Source organism: Pocillopora verrucosa, chromosome 2, assembly GCF_036669915.1.
Source record: "Pocillopora verrucosa isolate sample1 chromosome 2, ASM3666991v2, whole genome shotgun sequence".
Taxonomy (NCBI): domain Eukaryota; kingdom Metazoa; phylum Cnidaria; class Anthozoa; order Scleractinia; family Pocilloporidae; genus Pocillopora; species Pocillopora verrucosa.
The window spans coordinates 8,850,356-8,864,697 of NC_089313.1; the positions used below are offsets into that span (position 1 = coordinate 8,850,356).

General features: G+C 38.3%; 1 pseudogene; it reads left to right on the forward strand.

The window, feature by feature from the left end:
* Positions 1-12,111: 12,111 nt before the first annotated feature.
* Positions 12,112-12,792, forward strand: LOC131799572 (uncharacterized; annotated as a pseudogene).
* The last annotated feature ends 1,550 nt before the right edge of the window (positions 12,793-14,342 follow it).

Sequence of the window (14,342 nt, forward strand, 5' to 3'; positions counted from 1 at the left end):
GGCCGTTGTCGTAGCGCCCGAGAAAGGCTTGACTATAACCCTATGGCCCTAGAAAGACCAAAGATATGTGGATCACCTTCAAAAAGTCCTGTCCAATTCCTGCTCCTATTAATATCGGGCCTACTGAACTGGAGAGGGTTTCAGAGTTTAAACTACTGGGTGTATATGTACAGAACGATCTCAAGTGGAATACACATGTCTCAAGTATTGTCAGCAAAGCGTGTAAACGGATCCACTATCTTAGGGTCTGTAGAACAGCCCATCTCCCCAGGGACATTGGCCTTACAACTCACATCTCTAGGATTAGACCTGTTTTGGAATATGTCTCGCCTGTCTGGGGAGGGCTGCCCATTTACCTCGAAGAAGATCTACGGAGAGTGCAGAATAGATGTCTAAATGTCATTGGTCTCACTAAGGATACTGTTGAGTCACTTGTAACTAGGCGTCAGAATTTGACGAGGAAAGAATTTAAACGTATCCTAGAATCTGAAGCACATCCTTGTAAACGTTTTTTAGAAAAGCCAGTGGATCATGGCCATAATCGAAGATCTTGTAAGACTAACCCAGCGCACCTCAGAATACCTGTATCACGCACTGTTAGGCACAAACAATCATTTGTTCCTAGAGGTGCTAAACTTAACTTGATTTGATATGTATATATAATATGTAGTGTTTTGAATTTTTATTGTAATATTACCGTAATTCTTATCGCCAAAGGTAACGAATAAAGGTTATTATTATTATTATTTTAAAAAAAAATAGGATTGTCGAAATGCTTAGTCAACCAAATCTCTAATGTAAGGCTACCCTTATCTTATGTTAATGTAACCAAATCATAGTTGATGAAGCGAGAATAAATCTAGAAACATTTGTTGAACAAAGCGTTGTTGTTGTCATTCATTTAAGTACTTTGAGACTACTTGCAGTTGGAGTGACCGTTCTACTTTTAAAAAAGGAAAAGCAGATCTTGCTTGTACGAGACTTTTCTAAAAACTGTCAAAACTGAATTCTAGAAATGTTTTTAGAATGAAATACTGCTAAAAGCAAGTTTTTCGAGGTTTTCGCAGAGCGCGTTTGTTATCACTTTTTATTTGTTCCTTTTGTCTTTTACCTCGCGCGTGGCATCTAAGGAAGGTGTGATTTTTTTTTCATCGCTTTAAGATGTGAAAAGAGTGGGAGAGTATAGCAGGTAATTTAAGCGATTGACGAAGGGCTAACACTCGAAACGTCAACTTTTTTACTCTTTACGGTGGCCAGTTTACATTTTCAATTGAGTTGTTAACACTTAATTACCTGTTTTTAAATTTGTCTAGTGTTTTCAAAGCGCCTTAACGTTAAATTGTCACGACAGGATTTCAATTGAGTTTCTATTAGGAGGCGGTCTATAGCGCGAAAGAAAATTATGGGAGGCGATTGCGCAGCGCTTTATGCAAACTAAGAAAGTAGGATAACTTTCGTAGCGCGAAATTTGATTGCCCTAAAAATTGGTAGATGAATCTGACAACGTCAGTGACGTGATTGAATACACGTAACCTGTTGAGCAAAAAAAAAAGAAAGAAACTAGCAGAACATGACGATGCGAAAAAGGATGAATAGGTATCAATTAGATGTCGGTTTGTGTAAACACAAAAAAATTGTGGGAGGAGATTATTCAGTTTTTCTTGCTTACGACGCGCGAAATTTAAATAAACTCGGATTGAACAGTCGAGTCAAATGGGAGAAATTGACGAGCGTATGCGACTATTTCCACTCGCCATTGTTTTTTTTAACTCCTTCGTTGAATTGAAATACGGAAAGAGAATGATACCCGTAAAACTACATGAATTAACGACGCGCGAGGCTTCGAACGTTATTACCAGGTTTAAATCACACGCTAGAGGAAGGAGAATACGAACCTTTTTATGCACATCGGGAACAAAATCTCATTCACGCAGCGCGAAATTTAAATACACGCACATTAAACAATCGAGCAAATGACGATAGTCTTCTATATGATTCAACGGCGTGGTAGGCTTCGGACGTTAATACCAGGTTACACATGCTCTCATCACCTTTGTATCGTACAGTGAGCCTCTAATTGAATATATCTTTCGCCAGTTGTAGGCAATATAAAGGTAAAAACGGTGGCACCTCTTTACTTCAGATACGAAAGCTACAGTCGCCCCACCATCCACCCCACCGTGACTATTTGCATCCTAACAAATCTACCAGAATCACCCCCACGGGGAGGATTTGTCTTATCATCAGTTTTGCCGATGGTTTAAATCTGCCGCTCGTATGATAATCAGAAATTTTGAAAAATCCCGCGTGTATTTTAAAGCTGTTTCCGCCATTGTTCCAGAGTAGCCATATACGGTCATTGTTAATCGTTAAACAAAGCCTGCTCAACTTTAGCAGGTAATTTAGTGTTAACAACTGGGTTGAAAACGTAAATTAGCCACCGTAAAGGGTAAAAAAGCTGACGTTTCGAGCGTTAGCCCTTCGTCAGAGGGGCTAACGCTCTGACGAAGGGCTAACGCTCGAAACGTCAGCTTTTTTACCCTTTACGGTGGCTAATTTACGTTTTCAACCCAGTTGTTGACACTAAATTACCTGCTATACTCTCCCACCGACGCAGCACCAGTTTCTTTAGAAACTTACCCCTTTATTCACTGCTCAACTTTAGGCTGATTCGCTTTTCTTGATACGTCTTGAACGTATTTGATAATTGATTAGTTCCTATTCTCAGTGATTTTGATAAATACTTTTGATCACAATTTCCATTTTTCCTAATCCCAAATTCGCAGTAACAGAGTTTAATAGAGGGTCTTGATAAGATTTTTGTGAGCCGTAAAACGGCCAAAAAATTAGCCGTTAGGCGTAAAACTTGACAAATTTTAACCGTTAGTCGTAAAAGAGTTAAACCGTAAAAAGCATTTCTAATGGCAACAATGGAAAGATATTAATCGTTAGCCGTAAAAGCCATGCCAACACTCCTTTGCAACCCTCTTGGTACTTAGAGGAGGCATCCAAGGGGTTCATTGGGAGATTTTGCCTCCTATCACACAGTTCATGATAATAAAACATTCTGGCCGGTATGCCCTTAAATTCAAATTTGACGAAACTTAAAACCCCCCACCCCTCCCATTTGAAAAATGTTCCCAACGCCTCAGATTCTAATAAATAGAATATAATCTGTGAAATATTTATGGTGTAAACTGGATGTGATAGCAAACAATTACAGTAGAACCTTTTAAAAGTCAGTTACTTACCACTAACTTAGGACATCATATAATTCTAGAGGGTCTCAATGGGGTTAACCGATAGCCATGATTAAAGACAAGGAAGAACGTAAGCCATATATAATTTTTATCATTCGAATCATCGCTTGGTGTTAGTGCCCTCTAGTTGCAAGTTTCTTGCGATTGTCTGAGGAAAAGAGGAAACAAAAAGGTTGAACAGCGCGAATTGCCGTTGGGAGTTTCAGGAAAGTCCCTTCCAGATGTGCGGATCCTACAACGTAACTGTAGTCCAGTCCATTTCCCACACCTCTCTCCCCTCCTCAAAAGAAATATGAAGGACTATTAAGCATAACTATTGATTATTACTGAAAGTCAAGCTACCTCCTCATTTACTTGTTACCATATTTCAGTCACTGGATTAACGCCTTTCAAGGTAAGACCAGTGATGTGGTTATTTTTGAGCAAATTACCGACCCACTCGGTCCGTTTTCTTTTTCTTTTTCTTTTTTTAATACATTATAACAGTTAGTATTTTTTTAATTAGATCGTGCAAATCACACTTGCAACAAAATGAAAAGTTCATCAGTGAGTACAATGGGTCAATTTTCACGCATAGATAGCTTACTGTTTAAAGACAGAAGCTTTAGTTGTACTCATCGATCTCGTGATGTAAATCCAACCGTTCCAAAAGGGATGACGCTGAAGCTTAAAGTTTCCGGTTGAATGTGTCATTTTGGATGCTCAAATCCATAATTAGTTAGAAAAGTGCGACGTGCCAAACCGAATTACAGTCACTTAGTTTTTTTTAGTTTTTGGCTTCGATCATGCAAACCACACCCGCTAGAAAATGTACAGATTACGAAGACAATGAGTCTATTATCCCACAAATAGTGTAGATATCCTGGCGGCTGAAATTTTTTGGCCACGTTTTAGTAAGTTCCAGAAGAGAGTGCAGTTCTAGTTTGTAACGCTTGAAACTCTAAAAACCTGTGGCAGCACAAAGAGTCCCTTTTAGAGAAAACTAAGGAGAAAAATAGTCACACATCCCATACCAAAAAAATTGATTGAATTTCTCCCTTTTCATATTTAAAATTTCAATCCTTAAACGCACTTCTGACTAAACTTGGCATGCTCCACGGATATCAGCGAATGAACATCTACATTCAAAGCTCATTTGGTGGCCACATTGAATTCCACCAACTGAATTCCAACGTAATTTTATAAATATAAATTCGTGGATAGAAAAGCTAACGCAACAGTCTTCATTCTGATCGGCAAGCCCTTCACTGAACTGACACAGAACTTGTCCTCAGTGGTTATGAAGTTAAACAGTAAATTATTTCGATATCTCCAATTAACCTCTCTTTTCCTCGGTGAATACAACTGTTGATCGTGGAGAAAAGGTAATCAGATAGGGCTGTGGCCCTAAGTTAAAAAGCGAGTGAGGAAGGCGAAATAAAGGAGTGCAAGAAATGCACAGTTATAATCTCGAATACCAAGCAAACCACTGAGAGATGGGTAGGGTTCAGAGGACGATGATATTTTCGTACCTTGATTTTTCTCGCATTTTGATTCCTGTTATCCTTGATTTTTTTCTAGCCAGGCATGGGAACCTTTGCAAAGGGGCTTAATGGAGGGGAACTCAACTTACATTTCCGATCATGAGAGATTTCAAGTATCCTAGGTGTTTCAAAAATTAGGGCAATACTTTAGCAATTTGCAAATTTTGCAAACTCTTGCCTTCAATACATCACATAAATCCGATATAGGGTTTGTAAGATTTGATATCAACGCATGAAGTTTTGCTATTGGTTGGTTTTAGAGGGGTACATTATCACTATACTGTACTTGTTCCTTCTTCGGGAGGAGTGCCAAGGGCTTGTGGCGAATTCTTTCTTCTGTATGTTGAATCATTCCATTTCCATGGTATCTTTCAAGACCTCAGCTATTTATGCAATGTAATATAAACGTTTCAGTTGGCTGAGAAGAGTTTATAGGTGAACTAGCCCAGAAGAAACTACAGCATAATGAGCTAATCGTTTGGAAATATAACATTTGATTGAAAATTCACACTTAAATAACTAATAAAATTGTTTCGGATCTGTAGTTCAGAAATCCTCTGATCTTCGGGACAAAAATGGCAGCGATAAAAGGTTGATAAATGTTTTTTGCTCTCATCATTAGTAAAATATGTTTATGAATTCACCTCTTCGATGAATCTATGTTGAAGATACTAAGAAAGTACCTATAATCTAGATAAGGAGATGGAAATACTCAGATGTATCATAAAGTTATTATGCATGATGTGTTTTCAGGATCGATCGCCTGGAAGAAGCTCTTGAGTCCAACATTTAACAACAATTGAACTGCAAGTAATCTTTTTAGTAATATTAATTAAGTAATTAGACTTAGGGAGGGTAAGATTTTCGAAAAAGCTTTATCTGATGCTGATTAATTCTATAAAAGAATAGTTGATGTGAATCAGTCCTTGCCAATTACCAAGTGAGTACATTTTTTTGTTCTGCTTTCACCAGTGAAAAACGTTGGTCGAAGCCGCGAGCTTACCGTCTCTCTTCATTTGGTGGCCTTTACTACTAGCCCGCCGCTAAATGTTGATGTAGCTGCAGAATCGTAGTTAATCTGGTTTCAACCTCCTCTAGGTGCGTTCACCGCTGGGTTTCACAAGCACGCGTTGGTCGCTTGTGTTACGATATGGTTTAATACAACCGACTATAAAACTTTCGTGACATCCTCTATTATTGATCTTCACTCCTCCATTCTCTTTCAATTTTCCTCGTTGAAGCTCACAAGAACTCACGTCTATTACCTATTGAAGAAGCTTTTAAAATTACTGATTGCGGTTTGACTCATGAGCATGTTTATATCATGATGTTTATTTCTATTTCCCACATTTTTATTACTCCAGTAAAACAACTGAGCTGCCAGAGGATGAACAACGTGAACAGCCTCGTGCGATAACTGCTTCAGGAGTGGTCGTGGCAAGTGAATCGCCCACGGTAATCTGGTCATAATTTTTTTTAATGCCAACCAACAAATTGATCTTTCATGGCAAACTGCAGCTTCATATAATAAAGGTGTTCGTTGCTCAGTTGATGATAGCGCCCAATCAATATCTGGGAAATAAATAATACACACAAAATTAAAATATTTCTGGCGGCTTCAATGCGTATACGTTACAATTTGACTGAGTATTCATCGTTGTCAGAGTTATTCAAATGACTAGTTAGCGCATTTGTTCTGGCCCTGTGTGTAGTGAAACTAGTTTCAGTTTAATTTGCTTGCGATCGGTCCTTTAGGTTACCCGTTAAAATCTCTACTCTTTACTTTTCGTTGTTGCTTTTAGAAGGTTTGAAAATACTGTCTTGTTTGAAGGCGACTCTTAGCATTTTCCATTTGATCAACAGACTCAAGGAACCATGTACCATCATTATGTCGGTGGGAACAACTGTTTGGATGTCCTTTCAAAGAAACAAAATACAAACACTGGCCAAACAGTAAGTACGTTATGAGGAAAGTTTTTCGTGATTTTGGGAAAGTGGAAGACGACACTCTGACTCCCAGGCCAGTTCGAGCTCTCAAACGTTGTCGCGTCCTAATACACATTCCCCTTCATGACATCACAATCTCATGGTGTTAAACATCCACATTAAGAATATGGATGATCCACATTCTTAAAGTCTTCATAAAATATGCGTGTACCTAACTAAAGAATTCATACGAAGTTAGTAGTCGGAAATCAACGCCAGTTTTGAATCGACGTAAGGCTTACATATAGCTCGGCAGGATTCTTCTTTTTTCCGAGTTTAATTCTTCTTGCTTTCATTCGTCTATAGATGTCTTTGGAATTGGTGTTGCTTTGCCACTTCGCTGATAGCCAAGTTTACGGTACATACTTTGTAATGCAAATTGCAAATAGAGAGAATACATAGCCTGAAGTATTAATTCTTTTCCGTTCTTCAAGCTTTCTACCAATTCCTTAAAACGAACAAGTAACGACTGTTATGACTTTTTTTGGCAATCAGAGTCCTTTGACAAAATTGAAGAGATACGTCTAATATCGGAATTTCTTTAGTAAAATTAAGCGCGTGCGCTCGAGCGGAGTGGATATGTTTTTATTTCCTTCGTTTGTAACTCATCTGAGACATGGTCAACTCAGAAAAGAAAATCAGAAATTGAGAAACGAATTTGCCGAACTGAAGAAACATTTATAAAAGTTAAGTGTGGAAATTGGTAACAGAACCAAAGAAAATGATCGAGCTACGGATAATCATGGCGACGATTCATCGCCAGAGAGCAAGGCCAAATCGGTTGAATTTGCATCTGCACAGTGCGATGAGCTCCAAGCATTCAGGAAATACACATCTGAAGAGGTATAGAAAAAGAAACTCAAGTTAAATTCAATCTCTATATTCAAATGCTATATTTCTTCATTTCCGTTTTATTTCCGGTGTAATAAAACAAAGTTAGTTAAGAAAAAAAAATTGACCAGTCTTGATTAGCAGTAACTATCCGCGGGTCAAAGCAATATCTTGTAAATATGTATGAAAAATATAATATGTACGTATGTATGTATGTATAAAATAAATACGTTGGAACTTTTTTTCGCCGACAGACAGCACAGTTGTCTTTCGATGAAGGTGTACGTGATTTTGTTTGTTTGATTGGAATTGTACGTGGCAACAATTTTGTCAACATACAAATTCTGGATAGGAGAAAAGAACTGAAGCAGTAAAGCTATGATTACTTTTCAGGAACAAGGACATGCTCACTCGCAGTGAACGAAACTAACTCACAGTTACAATAATATGACTACGTGAGCAGCTTAATTACTTTTGATGGTATTGAATGATCAACGCGCATAAATATCCGGATTAAAGTTTGACAGTTGGATGTCAAACAAGAATTTCTAAGTGATATTAAGATGAAGGCTATATAGCCTTGGTTTAAAATATTTGGACCAGCTGTTCTACTGGGGGAGAATAAATTTGGCAGAAATTAAGTTGCACCCAAAGTCAACTTCCTCATATCTTTGTCTATTTATGATTTTTCAAAGATTGCATCTGGATGTTCACTTAAAAACTTCAGGGTCATAAGTTCAGACACAAAAGATGCTTTTTTGTTTGCAAGAAGGTTGTCTCCGAATTAATGTTGTTTACACTATTTTTGTACGGTAAGCCCTTTTTGAAGTGATTTAAATTTTAATATACATTCTGCCCAACCACTGGCTCTTTTACCTGGTTCATTACCTAACTCCATCAAAGACTATGCCGCAAGGGGGGTAATAACCTTTCGGCCATGGAAAAATAATTAAGTATTTCATTTTCATCATCAGTTGATGGAAAACTCAGCTATGTTTGTTGATTTCATTTTCTTAAACATTATTACATTTGAGGAAATATGTAATTAAGCTTTTACTGCCCAAGAGAATTAAATTTCCGTTGTACCTTTATAAAGATAAAAAGTTCCCTGAATGCCATTCAAAACTTGAGCATCGCTAACAGCGCTAAAGGTGCAGAGCGGAACTTACATTTCAGAGTAGATTGTCTCATTCGGTCAAAAAGGCTTAAATTGCTCAAACTGCTCATAAAATCCTCAAGGTCATCAAGGAATTTATTTCTCACTCCCTAACAGACACAAAGTTCGGAAAACCGTAGGTTAGGAGCTGGAAAAAATTTGGAATGCTGAATATGAAACCAATAAGGATTGACGAGGTCGTAGATCCAGGTGCAACAGTTATAGAAACATAATTAGGTCAAACAGCATAGCTAATAAATTCTATTACAAAATCAAAGGATGAAAAAAAAAAAAAAAAAAAAAAAAGGATGTGAAACGTTCGACGTATGTAAGTAAAAACCAATATACAATATCTGTATTGGCTTCGCCGTGTTTATTTTACATCGGGTTTATAGGAATCAGTCCTGTTAATACAAGGTTTTAGTTCTGGTACTTTTTGATCTTTTTTAAAATAGGTTAAAAAAGTTTCTAAATGAGCTATATGAAGAAGATGGTCCAGTTTTTTTCACAAATTCGCTTGTGCTTGCAGACTTTCAAATTCACATAATGGATTCCACTCGATTTGAGGCGAATCGGTGACGCTTTCTAAAAAATACTCGACTCGAGCGACAACAGCAACAACAGTAACTTCGCAGGTTTTCTCGAAATTCTCGGCTGAAAAATGCATAAATTACAGGATTTATCGAAGAACTTGACATCTGCGCTAAATAACTAATAATTTGCAATACGAAGAACTTTTCATCGAAAACTCCATACACGGTGAGCAAGTCTACAAAGAACTTTGGTCCCCAACAAAATACGAGGCCACAAACGGCAATAATCATCAAGCGAGTGGACTTCACTTTACGTTTAGCAACAGCGATGTGAATTTTACCGTTTTTGCTTCTCTTCCACAAACTAAAAGCAATCTTTGTATAGGCAAAGAAAATATAGATGAAAGGAATAACGAATGCCAGAATAAAGTATGTCGTTCTTGACAGCTTTGTTCTCCAGTCTGCAGGCATGTGACAGAAAATTATTTTTTGGCATGTTCCATTACGCGGACTGGTTCCTTTTGGGCAAAAAACTTCAGTGTATGTCCTCGCGCTAAACAAGAAAGGTAGTGACGTTACGAGTGCATAGATCCAAATGGCGGCAGTGAGTATAAGGTACACTTTGGCACTTCTTGGAGCGAGGCTCTTGAAAGGTCGCATAATGTTTCTGTACCTATCCCAGGCAATCGCAAGCATACTGTTAAATATAGCTGCGGCACAAGCGAGATCAAGACTCGTAAGAATCTTACAAGATAAAGAGGTTCCCCTATGGCCATGAATTTTCCAAACCAACGGAATCGTTGTGTGAAATAATAAATGAGTAACAGACAAGTGGAACACCAGAAAACAAGAAATATTTTGTCGTATTCTTCCGCCTCGAAGCAAGACATACACCACCGTGACGTTAAGAACTGCACCGCTGGTAAACAAAGCCTTGTAGAGAAACCAAATGGTGACAAGGTCTTCCCGATATTCAGCTTTGGCGATTTTTGTCAAGTTGAAGAATGTTCGATTCATTTTCTTTTTGGCAAAAAATTCCTCTAAAAAATCCCAGAAGCTCGAAGCTTCACATCAAAACTGGCTCAAAACCCACAAATTTTCACAGTGAGGCTTTTTCAGCTTTGTTGAACAGTTTCGTGATCAGCTCACTTCTGAAAGCGGAACAAAAACTAAATAACATATAACGAGAATCAAAGGACAGAAGAAATAAACATTTGACTTAATAAAAAGCTATTTTTATAACAGTGCCGCCAATCAATTCGTAAAAAAAGTAATTTCCAAATGCATGGCCACAGGATGTTCATTTTCTCATTTGCCATAATTTTTGACAGAAGACGTTCAATAAATATATTAAAAAGCTTTTAAAGATTGTCACATCACATCACATTACCTGTATCTCACCTCGGTTTACAAGAGTAGCTGTATAGCTAATTTCTCCGAGAAAGAAAAAAAAACAGAAAACAGAACGTCTGCTTTAAGACTCGAAGTATATTGCATTCACTGAATAGAATATTGGAAATAAAGTAACTTCAGGGTAGAATAACTAATTTATGATGTCCGCATGTTTTTTAAATTAAAGTCTTAACTAATTATCTTTGAACAATAAAGGCTTGCCTGCAATCGACAGATGAACATGAAACTCCTAGGGAGAATACATAAAAGTTTATCCTCAATAATATTTATGAAACTCAGAAGACGGACGAAAAAAAAATCCGAATTTTGCACACCATTGTATTTCAGACACTAGATTCACCGTGAGACTATGTTTACGACTGGTTCACCAAAGGCTAAGAAAACCAGAGAGGCCAGACCGGTCAACGGTCAGGCAAGATGGAGGATCGATGTCTCTGAGATTTGTTGAATTTTCCTCGAAATTTTATCGAATCTTAAGTGTTAGTCTATTTGTGCCATATGCAATGCCAAACCTAACAACAGAAAAGCTCGAAAAATTTCTTAATGACAAACTGCGTCCACTAAGTGAGTAGCTTAAACAAGCGTTGAAGTCAGTCTCTTCGCTGAATACAAAATATGAAAACATCCAAGAGACTCAGACGAAGCTTGAAAAGGATAAAGAGGCCCTATCGAAGGAAAATGGAAGCCTTAAAGCTCAGGCATTGAGTACAGCCAATTATTTAAAGTAAGTTAAAAAGAACGCCCCGAGGAAGACACTAATTACATTATGATTCAGTTAAGCGAGAAAATCGGTGTTCCAACGGAAAGGAAAGACATCTCAGTTAGCCATCAAATACCAAGTGCAAGAAGCTCGGTGGATCCTGCTATGATTGGGGACCTTAAGATACCCCGAACGCGGCCTAGGAGGACGGCAATCGGAAAGAAGGTCACAAGGTTTTGAATTTAATTTGCATAAATGTCACGCCACTTGACGGCCTCCACCTCAGTTGCGGCGGCGACAAAGTTCATTTTGGCGGCTTCTCAGAGAGGGGAGTTTTGCTACTTTTTCCGTTAAAATAACATGATTTGCTAATTTCTAAACCTTAATATAAGGAAATAGATTCAATTTTGTTTTCATAATTAGGGTTTAGCGTGTCTATAGAGGGACAAGTCTTCAGAAAGGAATCCAAAAAGCAGGTAAATTTCCTCGCACCACAGTATTGCTCTATTTCTTATTTTAACCTTGATTTTTATCTTGTGAAACTAATCAGCGGCAGGTTAAGACCGCTCTAGAGAATGATTTTGCATTATTTGTAACGAAAATAAACGGTGAGGATTTTATACTCACCATCTTTCTTCAACTCTTGTTTCAATAAAAATGGTGCCAAAGGTTTAATTGAAATTCTACTTTTTCTTCCTTTGGTGTGGTAATGGAATGGACAAACAACCACGAACTTGCTCTTCCTCGGGAGGTTTTGTTACTGGCACCGTATTGTCACAAAGCGAGGACAGCTGAAAGGGGAAAAGTGTGGCAAACAATGGCAGACAACCTTAATTCGCACGCTACATTGAGGTTTCTTGTCACAAAGAAATGGGTAATGGAGGATCGTAAGCTTTTACTGGACAAGTATCGGACAAAAATGCAGAAGGAATGGAAAGATAGTGGAGTGGAAGTAGAGGAAACAAAGCTGGACCAAGCCCTCGAGGAGATCAACGAGAAGTGGAAAGCAGCGGATGAACAAGATATATCATTGCTGAATAACACTGTAAAAAGACAGATGAAGACAGAGTGATGGGAGAGGACGTCCAAAAAAAGGCGTGCGAAAAGCTGGGTAAAACGATGAAACAGAAAGGAGAAGGTGAGGGTTCGTCAGAGCGGAAGAAGAAAAAGGTCAAGAAAAGGTGGAAATGATACAATAGAGTTTCTGAAGGAAAAAGCAAACATTGATATGGCAATGAAACAAGAAAAATAGAAAGCGAGAAAGGAAGAGCACGAGCGACAAGCAAGGCTTTACGAGCTAGCACTTGCCAATCAACAACTGCAGCAGCAACAGAGCACGACTTACCATTGCAGAAACTGTGCAATTTTGGTATTTCTGGTGCACTTTTGAACTGGTGCCATGATTACCTCACCAACAGAGAAGAAAGAGTTGTGATCGACGGAGTGAAGTCTTCTAGTGCTCCATTCCGTCAGGTGTACGTCAGGGCTCATTACTGGGCCCCTTGTGTTCAGTGATTTTTATGAGTGACCTGCCTGAAGTTGTTGCCCCAGGGAACTCTGTGTCATTATACGCTGATGACTGTAAAACATCAAGGGTGATTAACTGCCCAGCTGATCATTTTCTGTTTCAGACCGATATTGATAACATTTACAGTTGGAGTCAGCAAAATTGTATGGATTTTAATGTCAAGAAATGTAAGCTTATGCGAATCTGTAAAAAAAGGTCTCCCTTTCTCTCTGACGTACATTTCAATAATAGCACTATGAAGTTAACACCTGAATTCTGTGATCTTGGACTGGTCACAAACTGCAATCTCTCTTGGAACAATCACATTAATGAGATAACAAGCAAGGCCAACAAGATCCTGAGACTCATTAAGAGAACTTGTGGAGGTCTTGCTTTAGTTAAGTCTCAACTGAAGTTTTTCTCTGTCGTGTGGTTCCCATATCAAGCAAAAACTGAAGTTGGAACGAATACAGCGTCGAGCAACTAATTTTTTTCTAAAAACCACTGATGAATACCAGAGAGAAAAGCTAAGCTTGCTATACTTAGAACAAAGGAGGTTTTTGTTTGATGTTTTATTCCTTTACAGAGCTTCAAATGGCCATATAAACATTAACTTATCCATTTACGTCCAGTTTTCACAGAATCCGATCAATACATGCTACGAATAAAAGATGACTGTACACTAAAGAAAAACTATGCAAGAACTAACACAGGAAGAAATCACATGTTTCCGTATTTCTGAAACGTGGCGGAAACATGCAACTCCATGTTTCCGTTATGTTTACGTCTTACGGAAACGTGAAAATTAAAGTCTACGTGTTTCCGTCACGTTAACGGAACGGAAATGCCAAGTCACGTTTCCGTCATATTTAAGCCAGCACATTTCCGCCGTTGTTCGTTTCCGTCATGTTTCTGCAAACGGATTTGTAGTTTTTTGCTACATCTTACCAAAACACAAACGCGAGATGGTTCTTTGAACAACAAGGAATCTTAATGCGACAGCTGTGTTATTTAATCCGGTTAGGCCAAATGAGACAGTTGTGTGACTTAGGTCGGTTGGTGCCAATGAGACAATTGTGTCATTTGATCTGCTTGACCCAAATGAGACGAGTTGTGTCATTTGATCTGGTTACCCAAAGAAGACAGTTGTGTGCACTGAGCTGGTTGGGCCAAACGAGACAGCCAAAATTAGACATTGTATTATTTGAGCCAGTTTAAGGCCAAATGAGACAGTTGTGTGATTTGCGCCAGCTGGGCCAAATGAGACAGTTATGTAATTTAAGTTGGTTGGGCCAAATGAGACCACTGTGTCATTTGATGTGGTTGGCCCAAGTAAGACAAGTTGGTTCTTTGAACAACAAGGAATCTTAATGCGACAGCTGTGTTATTTAATCCGGTTAGGCCAAATGAGACAGTTGTGTGACTTAGGTCGG